General features: G+C 51.6%; 1 protein-coding gene across 1 annotated transcript in view; it reads left to right on the forward strand.

Annotated features, from left to right (window-relative positions):
• Positions 1-6,123: 6,123 nt before the first annotated feature.
• The window catches only part of Tcf20 (transcription factor 20), a 162,470-nt gene continuing 148,138 nt past the window's right edge, over positions 6,124-20,455 (forward strand). The window contains exon 1 of the mRNA XM_021225408.2: positions 6,124-6,266. The gene's annotated coding sequence lies outside the window, so the exon portion shown is untranslated. The remainder of the gene's footprint in view (positions 6,267-20,455) is intronic.

Consider the following 20,455-nt stretch of genomic DNA (forward strand, 5'->3'; position numbering starts at 1 on the left):
TAAGCTCATCACCTGCAGTACTTTATAGCCAAATTTGTTGTAACAAAGGGGACAAGTTCCTTCAACCAGTTAGAATGGTCTTTTCAACAAATGATGCTGGTAGAACTGGGCATCACCGTAGCCAAAGGTGACTCACAATGTGCCTCTGCTAAGTGCAAGATTGATACTTGATTCACTTGCCAGCACTCAGGCTTCTTTCCACCCATCAGCCTTTCAACATCTGTCAGACCTAAATATGTTCCAGACCCTTTGCTGAAGATGGGGTTAGAATAGATGGTCCTGGGCTGGGTGATAGCCCCTTTGGAAGAGTACATGCCTAGGATGTACAAAGCCCTGGGTTTGATTCCTGGTACCATGACGACATAAACCTGGCATTCCAGCACTCAGGAATTGGAGGTAGGGGGATCAGAAGTTCAAGATCACAGCCAATGAGATATCTCAGTGAGTAAAGAGGCTTTCGGCCAACGCTGACCATATGAATTTCCATCCTGAGACCCCTGAGACCCACGTCACGGAAGGAGAGAACTGACCACCCCCCCCGTTGTTCTCTGACCTCTGTATGAATGTTCTGGCATACTCATACATGCACACGCTCAGTCACACACACAATAAAACGTGATTTTTAACATTTTAAAGAAATTCAAGGTCCTCTACTTCATAGTGATTTCAAGCCTGCCTACCTGTATGCAACTCTGCTGGGGGTGGGGGTAGGGGCGGGGTGCTCCTGCCGGATCAGCTGTCATTGGCCTAAAGTCACTTCAAGTCTGACCCAAGGCCACACCTCTGTGTGCCCCCATCCTCTGCCAAGGCCCCGCATCCTATTCTTGCTTGAAGAGGAGGATGTGCAGAATCCCTTTTCTGTGGAGCTTCCCTAAGCCCCTCCCCCCACCAGGTGGTTCATTTGTTCTTCATCACCTCATATTAAATCAGTTCACACACACCCGGGCTCCCCTAGGAGGCCCTAAGCTTCCCAGCGCAGAAGAGCCTCGCTTGTGTCTCTTTGTCTGGACCCTGACTTCTGCTCCAGGCTCAAGAGTCGTTTGTTTAAAGAGTAAATGAATCCTTTCCTATACTGGCCTCTCTCAGGGCCTGTTCTTGCTGAAAAGGGAGCATTTTTTTTTCCAGTTCCTAGGAAGTAGAAATTGAATTCATGAAATGTAACCATTTTGCATACATGAGAATTGAGATGGGCATGTTGGGACATCCCCACCCAGGAAGAGTCCCTACAATAAACATACAGGGGTTCTGGAGGTGGCGGTACCGCCTGCCTGGTGGCTCTAGGTCCAGCCGAAGGGGACAGGCCAGCAGTGCTCAAAACCATCAGCTCACAAGAGGCTCTGGTGATGTCATTTGGCACACTAGATCAGGGGCCGTGAGGCCTGTAAGTGCAGTTCTGCTAATTGCTCCCAGAAGCCTCTGTCACTGCCAGGGGCAGCCTCAGATGGCTCAGTGATGTCCACACACTCTCACTTCACCAGATGGCCTCTCTTCCAGCCTATAGGTGAGGTCCCTTGGCATAAAAGACCTAGGATTCTCCTAGTTATTAGTCATACTGAGTCGGGGGGTCGTGCAGAGGATGGGGACACTGGAGAAACCCTTCCGGAATCCCTGAGTTCTGGTAGAACCACAGCCACCCCAGGGTGACTGAATGGGTATGGGAGGCAAAGAGCAGGACCCAGCCGTGCCCCGCCCCCTCCTGCAGAAGCCCCTCAGCCTCTCTGGGCAGTGACTCTGATTCTCGTGTACTGTGGTGGAGCCAGGAGGGCTGCTGGCTTCTCTGATGAGCAGTTGAGTCCTAGAGAAATGGGCATGCTCCAGAGTCAGGGCACCAGACCCAGAAAGGAAAGTGGAACATGTGGGACTGGGGAGTGGTTGCGTTGGTAGAGCCTGCCTAGACTTCTCAAAGCCCTGGGCTTGATCACCACATAAACCAGGCGTGGTGGAACACGACTAACGCCAGCATGTGGGCCTTCCCTCAGTCCTGTACACTGGTGTGGTAGGTTATCTTTGTCTCCAACGACAAAGTGAGGAAGTCAGGGGTGAGGCAGGGAGGGAATTATCCACTGCAGGCTGGTCTAGCCCAAAGGCTGAATTACTAACCCACATTGCAGAGCTCAGACAGTCCTGTCTTCCTTCTAGGTTTAGGTCCATAGAGACCTTTAGGGAATTCCTGCCTATACTACCCTGCTTTAGGGGATGCCCGGTGAGTATGGGATCTCTTCACAGGCTCATGAGAATGTTCTAGAGTAATCCAGCGGTGGTATTTATACAGCCTTGTGTTGTATGGTGAAGACCACTGAGAGAGATTCACTGGAGAGAATGAAGCTTATGGTAAGTGAATAAGACTTCAACACAGCCACGTGGGCAGTGGTGGCACATGCCTTTAGTCCCAACACTCGGGAGGCAGAGGCAGGTGGATCTCTGTGAGTTGGAGGTCAGCCTGGTCTACAGATCGAGTTCCAGGACAGCCTCCAAAGCAACACAGAGCAACCCTGTTTCGAAAAACAAACAAACAAAAAGACTTCAGCACAATGACACAAGTCCAACCCTGTTGAGACACATTCTATGTCTCCTCTCTGTCACTCCCAGGACAGAATTTGTGTATGAAAGGTGAGGGCACACTCCTCCCTTGAAGCTGATGCTGCCCCCTTCACTCCAGTCTGCCATGCCTTGCCTCCGTTTCTGTCCTTCCTCAGAAGGACTTCTCTCAGCCTCTTCTCTGGTAGGAAGTTCCCTCTACCTCATAGCTAATTTTGTCATCAGGCAACAAGCACTGAGTCCATTTTATGGGTAAGGAAGCTGAGGCTTCAAGAGATAAAACAACTTACCCAAGGCAGCCTAACCAGTGGGTGTTACAACAGAGACTCAAGCCCCAGCATGGCTTCAGAACCCATGACGCAGACTACTTTGCTGAGTGGACTTCTGTGTCCTCCCAAGATGTCCCCATCCTAATCCTGGGAGCCTGTGATGCTCCTTACATAGCAGGTGGGATTGAGTCTCTGAGATGCAGAGACAACCCTGGATTTTGAGAGTCACAAATGTCCTCATGAGAAGGGTACTCGGGATGGTTAAAGGCTCAGGGAAGAGGGTATGAGGTGAGCAACGTGGAGAGGGAGGGTAGGAGATGCTGGGTCTGAGGATGGAGGAAGGGGCCATGGTCAGGAAAGGCGACTCTCAAAGGTGAAAAGGGCCATGACATGGGTTCCCCTTAAAGCCCCAAGAGGAGTATGGTTGTACACATCACTTGCCTTCTTTGCATTGATGAGGCTTTGGATTTCAACCCCTAACTAGTAAAAGAATGTGTGTTGCTTTAAGCCATATTTGCAGTAATTGGTCACAACAGCCACAGAAAGCAAATGTGTTTTCCCTTCTGGTTGAAGCTCACCAGCTTTTCTCACCCACAGTGTGTGTGTGTGTGTGTGTGTGTGTGTGTGTGTGTGTGTGTGTGTGTGTGTGTGTCTTGCCTGGCTCCCCTACCTAGGGATGTTTCCTACTGGCTCTGGATTTGCAGGCCATCTCTACCACCTCCTCTGCTCACTCTGACCTTGGTCCTCTTCTCTTCCTCCCTCCCTCACCAGTTGCTTAAAGACAGGTTGGTGCCTGGGACATCATAGTGAGGAGAACTGAGACATGGAGAGGAACAGTTCAATGCCTGAGTTCCCCCAGGTTGGGGAGAACAAGGCACTCCCACTGCAGCAGTCCCTGGACGCTAACCCCAGCACCCATCTGAGCTCCTGAAGACTTGGACTCTCTCTGGAGGGCCTTGGCTTTAGGGAAAGCCGAGAGCAAATTCCAAACCAATAAGAGCAAATGAATGAGGGGTGATTACTGACAATAGGAGAGGGGACACAGCGGGATGCCTCCAAATAGCATCTCTTCCAGTGCGGTTTAAGTGCTTTGTAGGTCATTAACTACTTGACAGGGAGAGCCTGACACTTAAAGCAACGAATTTGGTGCCTCTGCCAGGGAAAATCAATCAGAAATGAAGACGGAGCATCAGCAGCCTTAAGATGTACTGGGTGGGCAAACGGGATTCGATTTGCACATAATTTTAAAGGCCTCTCCATTGTGTAAATTGAGGCACACTGGTATTTGAGGTCATTTATAAATCTGGAACTAGAGTTTAGAAATATGTAACCTTCCCCTGAGCGGGCTCCCCCCTCATCGTTATTGAAATATTTCAAAGATGCGGAAATGTGCAAGAATAAACACTTAGGCTCACCGCCCGACTATGTCAAATAACATTTTGGCTATGGTGGAAGCATCCACTTCTAAAATATACCACTTGTTTTTCTTCATGCCTAGCTGGCTCCACCTTCTCAGAGAGACAGACCTAAACTGACCACCCATTCCCTGCCCAAGACATCATTCCCACCTCTGAAACAGGAGTGCAATTACTGCCTCTTTAATTAACTTGGCGATTAATCACCAGCTGCTTGTGAAATAGCTTTAATTGTCCCTGTCCATCTTTGGTTAGGGTGGGGGTGGGGAGGAGGCGGTGGAGGTGGGTGGGAGGATGGGCCAGCAGGGGGTCCTTCTCAGCCCACCACACTGCACACATGGTATAATTGGCTGGAAGGTCTGAGAGGCCCTGGTATTCAGAGGGCGGCCTATCTTCTGGGGTTTGGGTAGGCAGCAGTCACCAGGTTCCAAGATGAGAAATGAGCTGGAGGTCAACTCAAGAGAGAGCAGTGGACGGCTGGGAAGGGCGTGTGTCCCCTGCAGACTTGGCTTCTGCTCTTGCTGTTCTCAGATCCAAAGGAAAGGTAGGAATGATCCTGGTTTGGAAATCAGCTCTTACAGTATAACTGACCCAAGTGAGGTTACCCTGGATTAGGGTAGGCCCTAAATTCAACAACTGGTGTCTTTATAGGAAGGCCCTGTGGAGTCACAGACACAAGGCACACTCATTCATCAGTCACCAAGCCAGCCTTTCTGCATGCTGGACTCTGGCTTCACATTACGCAGGAAACAGACTCCCCCGGAGCATTTTTCTGGTCCATTAACCCACCATGATCCAACACCAGGAGCAGCTCCTACACACTCCTTTGTCAGGGAAGCCCTTTCCCAATCTCATATCAGAAACCACACCTCAATCAAAACAAACAAACAAACAAACAAAAAACCTTTCAGTGATTCCCCAAGGACATCACCACTAAAGATCAGCATCCAGGCTCAAGTCTTTTGCCCATGGTTTGATCATTCTTGTGGCTTCCCCTTGGCACAGGGCACCATGCCCAAACTGTCAGAGACTGACAATACAGACTGGGTTGAGCAGGTACTAGGATGTTAGCATGGAGGCAGGAGCTACATCATTTGGCTGCCAAGCACAGCGCTAGGGACAGCGCATTCCACTCCCTGTTCTAGTCCAACACTCGACACACGAGAAGCAGGTTTTGATACCACATAAGGTACTGCTGGATACAAAGCTGGAGCCTACACATAGTCCTATGTGCAACCACAATTAGCCCTGTCGCTCCCTTTCTCAGGTGACTGCATTTCTCTATACCTCCCAGGTGACTGCATTTCTCTATACCTATTTCCCCCCAAGACTGTTACCAGCGCTAAAGATAACTCCAAAAACTCATGGGCACATTTTCTGTTAATGTAATCAACGCATGTGTTTGGCACTGTGGATACACTACTGGGCAGTATAAACCTCGAGTCCTGACCTCAAGGAACCATTTGGTAGGGAAGGACAAAGAAATGCAGTAGTCATTCGGGGCGGGATTAAGTGCTATGATTGGGAACACAGAGGCAGAGGAGAGGACTGCAGAGTTCAGGAGGGACCCACAGAGCAGCGGCCGCCTCAGGGAAGAGGCAAAGAATAAAACCTACACACCACCACCACCTCTGAGCCTTCTTCGTCTCAGCCAATTAGGCATCAGCATCGCGGGCGGGCTGACCAATCATAAGCTTGGAACAGGAGCCTTGGTCGCAGGCCACGATTTCCTGGCGGAGGGAGGCCGGGGCAAGAGACTCCGCCTCGCCCGCCCAAGACACGCCCTCTCTCCGCCCAGGGACACGCCCCCCGCGGCCAGCTGCGTCTGCTTGGAGTCCCGCGGCCAGCGGCCGTTGGGGCCGAGTATTGTCCTAAAAGAAAAAAAAAAAAAAAGAAAAAAGAAAAAAAAAGGGGGGGGGGAGTTTGGGGCAAACAGCCACGTGGCTTCAGGAGGATTACAAGGATTCCTTTCCCCAATGACAGGATTGCAAAATGTGTGAACCAGAAGGTACAACCAGGACAGGAGCGTGAGCACGCGAGCAAGGTAAGCACTGGGATGAGGCATCGGGTGAACCTTGAGGGCATCGCTCTTGTGCTGGGCGGTGTTGACCCGGAGATTGCCGAAGCGGTGTAGACGCAACCGAGACCTAAGGGCCCCCGAGGCGGTGTAGATGAGCGCAGGTGGTGCGGAGGAGGCTCCGGGGAGGTCTGGAGCGCGGCCAGACTGATCCCCAAGGCTTTGGTTCTCCGTGTCTGGAGAGTGTGTGGTGGTGATGCCGAGCTGGGATCTCCTGCGACCCGGGAGCTGGAAAGGCTGTGGACTCGCGCTGGTGGTTTGTGGCGCCGCAGAGCCCCGGGCAGGTGTGGACGCCGCTGGAAAGTTTGCTGGAGTGCACTGAGCAGCTCACGGCTGGGAAGGGGCAGCTCGCACACACGCACAGACCCCGCGGTGTCCCCAGGAGCGCAGGCTTTCCATCACCGCCCAGCTGCCTTGCCCCAAGCGAAGGCGACTTGTGCGGGAAGGAGCTCTAAGTGTCAAGTTCAGTAATTCCCTTTCCCCTAGGGCAGCAAGACCAGGGCAGGGGATGCGTTGATGCCGCCGATCTGCTCTGTCGTGTTCGTCCGCTGCATCCGAAGTGTCTGTCTCTCCTATGAGGAAACTGAGGGCAAAGAGAATAACTTGGTGCCCATCCCACTCTGGGAGTAGGAAGGCAGTTCTAACACCATGTATTCTGGCTGCTTTTCTCTTTCCACTCAGCTTCAGAGAGGAGAAACGGCCTGGCTTTGGGGGGGGGGCGGCTGGGGAGATGTAGATGGGACAGAGGGATGGCGTTTGGGTTGGGATTCCTGGTTTTGCTTGTCATTGCCTCTGTCGCTCAGGTGACCCTGTAGCTTGGATAAAGGGAAGAATGGAGGCTAATAGCAGAGAGTTCTGGTATGGAACACTAATGTTTATCTTATTCTTCCCCAAAGGTGCCACGCCTGAGGCAGACCAAATGGGGTAGGGAATTAGTGATACCCTTCTATAAGGGAAGAAAGTCACTTTGACCCAGAGGAGAGAGGAAGGGAGCCTGCTGGAGAGGAGATACAGATACCGACTTGTCTAGGGTGATTTGGGGGGAGGCTTGGGCTCATTTTTTATCACCTTCTGAATCTTTTGTCCCTATGGGACCTTTGCATGTATTGTTTATTCTTTCAAAAAAGATTTATTGCCAGGCATGGTGGCATATGTCTTTAACATCAGCATTCAAGAGACAGAAGCAGGAAGATCTCTGTGATTTTTTTTTCGAGACAGGGTTTCTCTATGGCTTTGGTGGCTGTCCTGGAACTCGCTCTGTAGATCAGGCTGGTCTCGAACTCACAGAGATCCACCTGCCTCTGCCTCCCAAGTGCTGGGATTAAAGGCGTGTGTCACCACCGCCCGGCGTGAATTTTTTTTAAGATTTATCTATTTATTACATATACAGTGTTCTGTCTACATGCCATGAATTATAGATGTTTGTGAGCCACCATGTGTTTGCTGGGAATTGAACTCAGGACCTCTGGAAGAGCAGTCAGTGCTCTTAACCTCTGAGCCATCTGTTCAGCCCAAGCTCTGTGAATTTGAAGTCAGCTTGGTCTGCCTAGTTAGTGCCATGACAGCTAAGGCTACACAGGAAGAATATGGCTGAAAAATCATTACATACTGTTTTAAATTTATGTGCCTTTATGAGTTTGTGTGCATGAGGTACAAGCAGGTAACCATAGAGGCCAGAGGGCATCAGATACCCTGGAATGGGAGTTATAGGAAGTTGTGAGCCACCTGATGTGGGTGCTGGGAACTGAACCTAGGCCTCCTCCTTTTCCTCTTCCTTCTCCTTCTTTTTAACCCTTGCTGGGATTGAACTCAGGTCCTTGTGCTTGACTGCAAACACTTTTTACCTGCTTAGCCATCCCGACAGCCCTGTTTATTCTGTTGATTAAAATCAAACCAAACATGTGCCATGGGTTAGCCATGGGCATTGGAGCATCGACTAAGAGTCTCATTCCTCACAGGGATTCCAGACTGGTGCAGAGACACAATGAGAAACAACACACAGGAAGAGGATGGGAGGCAGCTTGGGTGGCTGTCAAAGAGGGCCTCTCTGTAGGCCTGACAGAAAGAGGTGTTATGCTCCTCATGTACCCTAGGCCCCAAGGACCATTGTCACCGCCTCCAGGAAGGCTTCTCTGACTTGATAGTTCATGCTGAGAGACTCCTGTAGTCTGAGATGACTCCCCACATAGACAATATGGTTAATGTTTGTTATCAGCATTAAGCAGAAGTGGGGTGAAGGAAGTCGCCAGATCTCTACTGGGTGGAAACAAAGTTACTGGGCAGCTAAACGCTCCCAAGGAAAATGGGGTTGTTCAGCCAGACAGGTGTGCAGGAATTTTTCTCCTTTCTCCTGGCTGGAGGCCAGGGCTCCATCACCCCACATCATGCTCATAGAAACCAAGTAAAAGAAGCCAGCAGACCTGGTGAGGGAAAGAGCAGGAGAAACAGGTACAGACTGCCCACAGCAACACCGAGGCTGACCCAGGGTTGAGGCACCTCACCAGGGGATGTCCGGGAGAGCTCCTATCCCAGCCCCTGGGCTCAGGCCAGCCCCTCCTTTGCTACTTCTTGCATGCAGTTTCCTTAAGCACTTCTCTGAGAGAAGCTAGTGACAAGTGACCAGTGAGGGCCCCCAGATGGCTAGGTTACAGGGCTACGATGACCTGTACCACTCTTGTAGACAGGAGGAACCCAAACAGCTTCCCTTACCCAGAGTCAGTCAGACCCCTAAACAGGGCTGCGTAAGTGACGCATAGATCACTGAAACTCTTGGCTGCAGAGCAGGAACCCTGCTTAGAAGAACTGGCTGTAATTTGATTTTTCATGGCTCCCGTGCCCGGTAGACCTGTGCTTCTGGCACCTTTACCATGGCAGGTGCCTGGGGGAGCTTTTACTGACTGTCCCTCCAGCCCAGCCCACTTCAGGGACTTGAGCAGGCACACATGGCGAGAGAGCCCATCTCCATACTTTCTTCAGGCTCTGCCAGGGACAGAATCAAAGCAGACTCCCACCCTCCTCCCTGGCCAGCCCTCCTGCCTGGATTAGCTTTAAAAAAATTAATTTGCAGTGATTTACTCCCTTCTGTTCTGTGGAGATCACCAGCATTTTAAACGTGCATTTAAATCATTCACTACTCCCAGCTAAACCTCAACTACCCCCTCCTGCCCAGCAGCAAGCACTGGATTCAGAATCACAAGTTCAGGCCAAGTTCTGTTAATGAGGAGCTGTGTAACCTTGGGCAAATGACTTAACCTCTCTCTGCTCTTCTATTGGTTCTTGTAGACACAGAGGTTAATGGTAATCCCCCTCCCCCCCTCAAAGGCTGTTGTGAGGATTAAATTAGATAGCATTCAGGAAGAGCTATACAGTGGCAGACCTGTGGTTTCTCTTCTTTGGTATTGGCTGTCCCCTTAATTAGCTGGGTGACCTTGGGCAGGCCACTCAACCCCCTTTCCTCATCTGCAAAATATATGGGCTGTTATAGGTGGGCGCAAAGCCCCCACCTTTATCCCTGAGCCCCAACTGGCTTCCTTCTGCCTTCTGCCAGCCACTGTCCTCTTGGCCACCCCCTTTGGCTTGCCATCTGAGGACTCTGGTTTAATTGGAGCTGTGTCCCTCCACAGCTGCTTGTCCTCAGCGTCTCTGTGGAAGTCCCTGGGCTGTGGCCCTGAGGGGCCTGCAGTTCCTGGCTCATTTACAGAAGCAATTAGCTGTGATGTCACAGATCTGGGAGGTAGCCTCAGTGGGGCACGTGGCCAGGCCACCAGGAGGCCACGACCTGCCCTGTCTGAGGCCTGAGGGGTCCCGCTGCAGTGGTGGGGAGGCAGTTTCCTTAGCCAAGCCAATTCCATTCCCATATTTTATGACTCCTGGAAGCCCTAGTTGGAGTGTAAATTAGTTCTACCCTGTGCTTTTGTTGGCAACTGTCGGTGCCTTGAAAGCAAGGGCTTTGTCAGGAAGAACAAAGCTGTTGGTGTGTTTTTCTGATTTGGGGGAGGTGTGCTCTTGGGGGAGGCTCCCTCTCTTCTCAGTGTCAGCCGGAGTCCTTGTTCACAGCCTCGCTGGTTTTGTTTTGGGTTTTAAGTCCTATGGCTTAAGAGTCACATATGGTGTGTGTGTGTGTGTGTGTGTGTGTGTGTGTGTGTGTGTGTGTGTGTGTGTGTGTGTTGGCTGAGGGATTTCCCCCCTCCTTTTGGCTTACACAGTGTACTCTCTGGAAGCTAATTCCAAGGACTGAACTTTTCAAATCACAGCTTCAGCAGCTTTTAAAAACCTGGACCTGGTTACCCCCACCATCCATGTGTAAAGATTTTGAAGAAAAAGGAAATCCCACCCCTGAGAGTGGGTGATGGGAGGATACAGGGTGCATAGCTCGTGGCAGTGAGAATTCACTGTCGACCTGAGGTCAAAGCCGAAATGCTGCGGGCCTCCCGGGAGGGCGCATAGTCTGCTCCTTGCCAGACATCTGGATATTGAAAAAACATCTGGGTGGCTGGGCTTTTCAGGTTCTGTCTGACATTTAATATCACAAACATTGAGCTTGTCTGTCTTCTCCCCCCCCCCCCCCCCCGCTCCTCCAAACACACCATCACCCCCATCCCCCACTCCCACTCCCCTTCTTGACGGGTAAGAAACAGCCATTCTTTCCAATTCCCCCGTGTTTTCTCCCTACCGGAAATCTGATGGGCTTATGACATCATGGCTGGCTGCTGAGCGATGGAGTGGATGCCACAAAGAAATCCGACATATCCGATGGATTCAGAAATCACTTTCCCTCCTGCGGCTGGAGGAACAGGCATGTGCAGGCAGGAGAACCTGAGCTTTGTTTGAAAAATTATTTTAAAAAAACACAGAACGAAACAAAAAGCAACCAAACCAAGTCTTGCCTGACATTAAAGGCAATTTTCTTACAGACAAGCAAAGCGTTAGGCCATCATCCTCTTTTAATAAAAATGCTGGGTTTTATGAGACAAAGTGGCTAATAATTTGGGCCCACAGCCTCTTGTGAGTTTCTGTTGTCTGTTGACTGTCCTGGTTCACCAATAAAGGAGCAACTAGGTCTCTCTCTCTCTCTCTCTCTCTCTCTCTCTCTCTCTCTCTCTCTCTCTCTGTCTCTCTCTCGTTATTAAAATGAGATAGCTTTCTTTTTTTAAGGGCAATAAAATTCACAAGGTAAATAGCTGGTTTATGTTTCTCTAGAAATCCATTTTTATGTAGTGACCTGGGACCTGTCGTTCCCTCTGCTGGGTTTCCTGGCCCTGGAGCCCTGAGGAGGTCATGGGTCTGCTTTACTGTGCCAGCTGGGCTCGCGGGTAGAACAACGGGTCAGCAGGGCAGGGTAGGACCTGCAGCAGGGCGCTCCTTGGAATGAAACACTGCTTTGAAATGAGAGTCAGGAGAACAGAGGTAGAGGACCTGTGACTTGGAGCTTGAGGGCCCCTGTCAGGAACATCCGTTGTCTCCCCCCTCCAAAGGAAGGAAAAAGCAGAAAAAGCTCCAGGCTGAGGGGCCTAGGAATCTATTCAAGAGAAGGCACGGTGCCTGGCCAACCCCCGCTCAGGCTTTTGACATCCGAGGCCTGGATTGGTGTCTCAGGTGAGGGCAAGCTTTGGGGTTCAGGGTTAGTGTCTCTTCCTCCTGCTTTCTTTCTCTGTTAGTGGGGTTGGGGCTGGATGCATTGACCTTGCTCTGCCAGCTGGAATAGTCTCAGTCTTTGGTGCCTGGCAGGGGGACCGGCCTCTCGCATGGGCAGAGAGCGGGCTCAGCTAAAGAGGCCAATGTAGATTTCTAGAGACAGGTCTACTGTCTGGGCTTCCGTCCCAGCTCTGCCTCCTGCTAGCTACGTGGTGCTGTGGATCTGTGCCTTATATTCCTCATTTGCCAAATCCAAATAGTAAAAGGACCATCCTCAGTTATGGGAGTGCTGGGAAAATGACATCAGAGGTCAGGGAAATAGCCAGTGCTCTGCACAGGCAGGTGTTAGCAGTCCTGACACGTTCCCCTAAGCCCAGCAGACAGGCACTCAGTAGACTGGACAGGGAATGCTCTGTCAAACTGAGTGGAGCACAGGTGGAGATGAGAGTTGCAAACCTCCCACCCGTGTCCAGAACGTCCCTTGGTTCCCCATTGCTCAAGGGGAATCTACTGCCCGTCAGTATCTGGCCTTCCAGGTGCCTGATGCTGGCAACATCTACTGTGCCTCCCCTTCCCATGGTTTTCCTACGTGGTGGTCCAGCTCCACTCCTTCAGGCTCTTCCTGCTTCTTCATCCGCTGGTGCCTGTTCTCCACACAGTCACTAAAACTTAAGTGGGAACTCTCATTCTTCTGCCCAGAGCCTGCAGCGGCTGACTTTCTCAAGGTCAGAGTAAAGTCCTGCCGTGGCTTGTTGCACTCCCCCCACCTGGCTGCCAGCTAGCTCGCTCGCTCACCCACCCTGTCGATGTCTCATGAGTCTTCTCACCTCAGGACTTTTTTGCTCTCGCTGTTCCTTCTCCCCAGGACACTTCCCTCTGATGTCATATCACTTTCTCTCTTACTTCCTGGAGAGCTCTGACCACAGAAAGACCTTCCCGTCCTGCCCTTCCTCATCCTTTTCTGCTCCATTGCTCTTTATAGCACTTATTAGCACTTGACCTCTCTGCGCAATAGCATATTTGTTACCACTGGGTACCAGCATCAGAGCAGGGCTGGGCCTGTTTTCTCACTGCTGTATCCTGGGTCCCAGACACAGGACTCCATAAACATGACTTTAAAAAAGTTATTGTTACCTTGGAAGGCAGGCAAATCTCTGAGTTTAAGGCCAGTCTGGTCCACATAGTTCCAGGTAGCAAGATGTATGTGTGTATATATATTTATATTTGGTGTGTGTGTGTGTAGGTCAGAGGACAGTTTTTGGGACTCAGCTCTCTCCTACCTCTGTGTGGGTTCCATAGCTTGAACCCAGGTCACCAGGCTTACACAGTAAGGCCTCCACCTACCAAGCCTTCTTGCTGACCCCATAAAGCATTTCTTGAGCGATAGACGAGAGAGATGGGTAGACAAGGTACGAGGGTGTCAGATGTTAAACCCATGGCTTGGGCTAGTTTCTGTGCTGGGCGCCCCACTCTCAGGGCCTCTCCCACATTAGGTGAAGTGGAGAGCAGTGTCTAGGAAACACTCTAGCCACTTGGAGGGTACTTCCTAAGAGGGGGGTATATGCAAGGTGGCCTGACAGGCGAAGAGAGCTGCTGAAGACCTGGAGGGCAGGAGGATTGTAAAGGGCTGACCACCGGCTGGGCCTGTAGGATCCAGGCCAGTGGAGAAAAGGGCGGGTGTTGAGGCTGGGCTATGGTATAAATGAAGGAAGGCTCCAAGGGAGGGAAGTCCACGTTCCCTCTCTGAGGCTCAGTTTCCCCCATCGGTGAGCTTTTGACTATGTGCTTTTCCTGCCACACTGTCCTGCCTCCCAGAAGCTGAGCTAAGCTTGGCATGGTGGAGGGTAGAGATGACTCTGTGGGGGCAGAGTGCTGAGAACCTGGCTTTTCCCCAGCCACAGCCCTTCCATCCTCCTCTGAGCAGAGCCATCCTTGAGAGGAGGGTAGCCTGGCTGTTGCCAGGGGGCCCATCCCTGAGGTGAACTGGGCTCTGCCTTAGAAGGTTCCCTGCTGAGGTCTCACGCTGCTGAGCCCCACAGCTCTGACAGACAAGCTGTTCCTGGAGAAGTTAAGGCTCGGACCAGACAGATGATTGACAGCTGTATTTACCCCATAGCTGAGAAATGGCAGATGAAGGGCTTGACTCAGACATTTCTGACCAGGTGCCCTGTTGCCCTTACCAAGGCTGAGACTTAGCAGGGGTGTCCCTCCCAGCACTCCAGAGGCCAAGGCTGGAGGATCAGGAGTTCAAGGACAATCTTGACTACATAGATGGGCCAAGTCTGGAAAAGGCAGGATGGTACAGGTTAGACACCTGCTCTTCAGTCCCCCTCAGCAAGGTTGCCTTCATCATAGTATTGTGGGTTGGGTTTTTTTTCCTTCTGAGGGGAGAGTGCACTGGGTCTCTGGAAAACCCCCAAGCCTTTCCCCAGTGGGTGAAGATGCTTTCACAATGTTTTGTTAACTCCCACAAGAACTTCAGGCAGTATGGGCTGTCCTCTTGATTGGGAGAAATCAAGGCGTGGAGAGAGAAGTTACATGAGGGACACACACTGGTTGGTTGGGCACCACCTGCTCTGACTAGCTCTCAAGGCTGCCCTGGGAGCAAAGGAGGAGACTATGGGCTGCCTAAAGCTGTCATTTGCATACAGTTGGGGGCATGGGAGAGAGGCTCAGGGGCCAACTTCAGCCCACACTTGAACAGAGCTTTCTTTTGGGGTCTGCCCCAAAAGGGGAGTTTGTTAGTTGAGACCCCCCCCCCGTTCTCACCAGAATCCAAAAGACCTATGCCAGGGGGGAGGGGAGACTGACAGGCCTTCACTCTGAGTGCTCCAGGCTTCTTTGACTTTCTAAGCCTCCGTTCTCATATCTGCAAGGTAGTTATAGCCGTAAGGGAACATTGTAGGACTTGCAGTTCCTCTGTTCCACAGGTGGTGCTCAGTAAACACCCCTCCTGGGCCTCTAAGTGTCCCCTGTAACAGGCTGAGTGCGAGCCACCTCCCGGCTAGTCTCCCACAGAGCACCTGTGCGGGCTTAACTGCCTCTTCAACTTGAGATGTGAGGGTCCAGACCATAGACATCTGCCTCTGGGGCTTACGTGGCACCTGGGCTGGCCCATGGCAGAAGCGACAAGTAGCCAGGAACTCCAACACGAGCCTGAGGAAAGCAGGGCTTCTCAGTGGACATCGGCCTCTGACTCTCTGGAGAGGCAGGACAGGGTAGCCCCGAAGCCAGAGCCCTGCCTTCCACAACTTCCCAGGGTGCAGTGAGGTGGAGACTCCCATTCCCACAGACTGTATCATGTTTCTCCAAGCATTTGTATTTGTTGGGCACCTACTCTGTGACAGAGACATTTTACCTGCTAAAATACAGTTTTAGTGTTTATATTTTATTATTACTGTGCGTATGTGTGTGTGTCCATGCGTGTGCACACCAGTGTACGCATTTGTGCCTGTGTAGCAGTGTGCACCGGAGGTCAGAGGACAAGTTTTAGGAGTCTGGTCCCCCCTTCCACCTTTATGTGGGTTCTGGAGACTGAAGTCAAGTTATCGGCCTTGCAGGCAAGCACCTTTACTTACTGGGCCATCTTGCCAGATCTCAAATATTACTTTTTCAAGACAGGGTTTCTCTGTGTATCCCTGGTTGTCCTGGAACTCTCTGTGGACCAGGCTGGCCTCAAACTCAGAGATTTACCTGCCTCTGTCTCCCGAATGCTGGAATTAAAAGCTTGCGCTGCAAACAGCTGGCAAACATTTATTTATTTATTCATTTATTTTTGTAGTACTAGGGGTGGAACCTAGGGCCTTATCCATGTTACGCAAGTGCTCTACCATCAAGCCAAAGGGGGGAAATTTTTAGTTTGAGATGGGGGGTTTTATATAGTCTAGGCTGGCCTCAAATTTATTATGTAGTCAAGGCTGACCTTGAACTCTTGATCCTACTACCTCAGACTTTGAAATGCTGGGATCACACGTGTGTACCACCACATCCAGCTTACGTGGTGCTTGGGATGGAACCTAGGGTTTTGTGCACGCTAGGCAAGCACTTGACCCACTGAGCTACATTTCTAGTTGAATAATTCTTGAGGTATGACCTCATTTCCTGAGACAGAAAGCCAAGGTTTGGGAAGAAAGAGAGGCTTGGCTGGAGCGACACCAGAGGCAGGGTCAGTCCATAGCTGCCGGACTCCAAAGCCAGGAGTCCCAAAGCCAGTGAACATTCTCCGTCCCCTGGGCAGGACAGTGGACGGAGAACAGGCATTGGAGCCCTGAGGTATGATGCTGGAATTCCAATCCTGGCTCTGTTCTTTGCCCATTCTGTTTCCACTGCTTATCATGCCCCCCCTTTTTCCCCCACAAATACACCAGAACACATATATGTGGGTATCATTTTGAGTGGCGGTTGGAGGACATCTTTTGGAAGTAGGTTCTGTCTACCTTGCTGAGCTTGCCGAGGCAGGGTCCCTTGTTTCTTCTGCTCCGTGCACTCCAGGTGATGCTTCCGTCCTAGCCTCTTGACTCACCGCGGGAATGCTGGGATCACAGAGCACACCACTGCATCTGGCTTATTATGTGGGTTCCCGTGCAGATTGTCAGGCTTGAGCAGCCAGCACCTGGAGCCATCCCCCTTGGCTATTGCCCTGGCTGACTCAGTCTGGATTCCCTATCTCTCAGGCTGAAGGCTCCTAAGGCAAGGCAGTCCAGTAAGAACGGCCTGTGAGTGGGAATCCAGCAGGTCTGTTACTGCCAAGCCTAGAGAAAGCGCAGGAACAACGTGCGTGCATGGTGGTGGGGGACGGGGGACAGGACGATGGCAGGGACAGCAGAGGTGAAGTGTGGGGGGGCAGGTGCCAGGACCTTCCGGAGTTAGAAGGGCAGAGGTGAGGTGGGGCAGAGGGCGGGGCAGAGGGCGGAAGTAGGACCTGAGCTTCCCTTTCCTCACTTTGGGGCGTTAGACAGGCTGTGCTCACCATTTGGCCTATCCTTCCCTCTTCCAAATTTCTGGGCCCTACTAAGGGTTTGCTCATTGGTGATTCCCAAGGGCCCCTCCCTGAGCCACAGATCCCACAGCCCCATGTACAGCCTGGGTCTGAGCAGTTGGCCACCAGCATGCTGTCCTAAATGACAGTGGCATTGCTGTTTCTGAATGAAACTCTAGCTGTGCCCTTGGCCTGCTGGGTGACCCTGGGTGTGTGACTTCACCTCTCTTTCTTCATGTGCTGATGGACAATAGCAGCTCAACTTATAGGACTCTCCAGGGTATTAAATGAGGTGGCCGCTTCTAAAACAGCAAGCCACAGTGCCTCAAAGAACCAGCCAGCTGGGACCCGCGCCATCATGCACATCATTATTGTGATATGTGAATCCCGGGGGTGGTGGGAGGCAGGAACTTGAGGCTTGGTGGTGCCTCCAGAATGAACGTTTAGCCCTTCTGATAAAATCAATAATAATCTAAATAGAGCATTCAGTGTGTGATCATAGCTAGTTCTGACTGCTCTGAAACTCGTGCATTATTAGACCCCCTTTGCAGAGACTACAAGTGGGGCCGTGTGGGAAGTGGCTGCCTGTCCAGAGAATACTTGCATGTTGGGAATGGGGAATCCTGATCCCAGCCCCAAAGGGGTGTGTCTGATGGTCCAGACACACCCCTTTGCTCCCTGCTGGAGCCTCCTTACATTCCCAGACTACTCCCTGGGGTGCTAGGGAGACAGAGTATGGGTATGGTCTGTCAGATATTTTGTGAATCCCAGGCCCTGTAATTTGCACACACATGTGAGTGTGCACATAAGTGCCCAGGTGGGCTCCCAACCCCCACAGCTGCCATGTTCCTCTGGGTCTGACTGTCAGAGTGCCTTCACCACTGTGAACCTGCAGAAGCCCCTGCTCTGTTGGGTGGAGGCCGTCCCTGCTCTGCCAGGTGGAGGCCGGCACTCTCATTGATTTCTTGGTCTTATTCATGTGGCTGTCAGCACCCAGCAGGGGTTGAGGCTAGGAAACCCCCACCCATTCAGTGACCAGGCACAGTGAACTGGCAGAGGGAGAACCAGCATTGCCATTGGGCAGCATGGGGGAGGAGAAATGCAGCATGGGGGAGGAGAAATGCAGCATGGGGGAGGAGAAATGCAGCATGGGGGAGGAGAAATGCAGCATGGGGAGGAGAAATGCAGCATGGGGGAGAAGAAATGCAGCATGGGGGAGGAGAAATGCAGCATGGGGAGGAGAAATGCAGCATGGGGGAGGAGAAATGCAGCATGGGGGAGGAGAAATGCAGCATGGGGAGAAGAAATGCAGCATGGGGGAGGAGAAATGCAGCATGGGGAGGAGAAATGCAGCATGGGGGAGGAGAAATGCAGTATGGGGAGGAGAAATGCAGCATGAGGAGGAGAAATGCAGCATGTGGGGAGGAGCATGGGGGAGGAGAAATGCAGCATGGGGGAGGAGAAATGTGGCATGGGCCTCTGGGAACATTCTGATGAGCCTGTGGCTTGGGTGTGCCCAGGCCAGCTTGAGAAGGTGCTGCTAGGGTGGGTGTCTCTGATCTGGATTGTCTGCCACCTGTCAGTGTCTAAAGAGAAGGCAGGTAGCCCTTGGATTGGGGCAGATCCCTAGGGGATGTGACCAGGAGATACCAGAGATCAGGTGGTTATAGGACAGGTTGAGTTAACTGGGGGCTCAGGGTAGCCCAGCCCAGTCCAGAACCACGCCTGGACCCTTGGGGAGGTTTATTTACTCAATCATTTAATGTCCGCCTCCCTGTGACTCCTCAGTGCTGGGATTAAAGGCTTGGGCCACCACACCTGGCCCATTCCAAACTCATTACTGAGTACCTCATCGATGTCCTGCAGGCCTCAGTCCAGTCCTGGACACAGAGCTGTGAGCAAATGATGTCAAAACCCCTCCTCCTGGACACTCTGAGGGAGACAGACTAAAAACAAAAAACAAAAACACCAAAAACAGGGAAAAAACCCAACATAATAAGAAGGGAACATATGTTGTTATCAAGAGTGTTAAGTGCCAGAGAGAAAAATAAAGCAGAGAAGGAATATGGGTGGATATTTGTGTTTCGTTTATAAATAGGATAGGTGTCCAAGGAAGGTCTAATTTCGAAAGTGCCGTCTGAGCAAAGATGGAAGGAGGGGGTACCTCTGTGAGAAGGGCCATTCCAGGCAGAGATTAAAGCCAGGAGCCAAAGCCCAGAGTGGGGTCTGGCCTGGCACAGTCAAGAGGGGGTGAAACGCTGGCAGGAGGAGGGGCAGGAGCCAGGTGGTGGCTGATGAGCTCCAGGAGGCAGGGGCCAGATGGTGAGGTCCCCGGATGTACCGTTTGGAAGGATCCCGCTGGCTGCTGAGGTAGACAGGGTTTGGGGAGGGGCCTGGCAGAAGCAGGGAGCTGAGGTAGCTGCTGAAGAGAATCTAGCAGGCTCTTGTCTGCTGGACGATAGAGAGCATCCTTACTGTTGCCAAGTCTGGTTGGACCCTGAGGGAGGCTGGAGACCCAGGGGTGGGCTGGGACAAGGGCCAGCACGGTGTGGGGGTGCTTGTGACCCCAGCCATCCACCGTAAGAGGCAGGCTCTGGCATGGCAGCCCATGGTAGGTTACAGCTGGGGTCTCTGTGCCTCAGAAATTCCGGAGTCCCATCCCTGGGATCCTCGTTCTGCTCTGGATGTGGGGTGGGGGGCTTAGTGCTGCTCGCTGGCTTCTGTGGGCATTCTCCCACCTGTCTGAGAGCCTGCACGGCTTCCCACCTCTGTCCCTCCCTCCTTCACCACCCTCCTCTCATCCGTCCTTCTCCACCTCAGCACCTGGCTGCCCCTGAACTCTACAGCCTAGGTCCTTGCTCTCCTGCGCTTGACAGTCACGTGTCTGGGCCCCAAATCATCTTTCTACAAGGTAGACAGAATTATAGGCCAGAGGATACTGTCCTGGGACTCACTCTGTAGACCGGGCTGGCCTTGAGTTCACAGAGATCTGCCTGCCTCTGTCTCAAGAGTGCTGGGATCAAAGGTGTGCGCCACCATTGCCTGGCTAAGGTCCATGTTTTTAAAAACTTTCATTGAAATACAATTTATATACAGTAACATTCTTCCACATTTTTCTAATTTTTTTCTTTGACTAATAGTTTTATATATATATATTCCATCATATCGTTACTGTGATGACATCATGTTCTTTGTCAGTTACACACCCAGATGCAATTCACTCAGGCTGGTCTTGAATTCTAAGTCCTTGCCTCAGTCTCCCAAGTGCTGGGATTACAGATGTGTGTCAACACCTCTGGTTGCATATCTTTGAATGTGTGTGATTGTGGCTTAAGTGTATATGCAGAGTTGTACAACCACCAGCACTGTTTACTTCCAGAATACTTTAATCATCCTTCCAAGAAATCCTGACCTGTTAACAATCATTCCTATTCCTTCCTTCCTTAGCTCCTGGCCTAGCCACCTCTAATTTACTAATTTACTCTCTGTCTTTATGATTTTGACAGTCCTGACTTTAAAAAAATAGAAAAGAAGCGGGCAGTCT

Source organism: Mesocricetus auratus, unplaced genomic scaffold (genome assembly GCF_017639785.1).
Source record: "Mesocricetus auratus isolate SY011 unplaced genomic scaffold, BCM_Maur_2.0 Super-Scaffold_100010, whole genome shotgun sequence".
Classification (NCBI taxonomy): domain Eukaryota; kingdom Metazoa; phylum Chordata; class Mammalia; order Rodentia; family Cricetidae; genus Mesocricetus; species Mesocricetus auratus.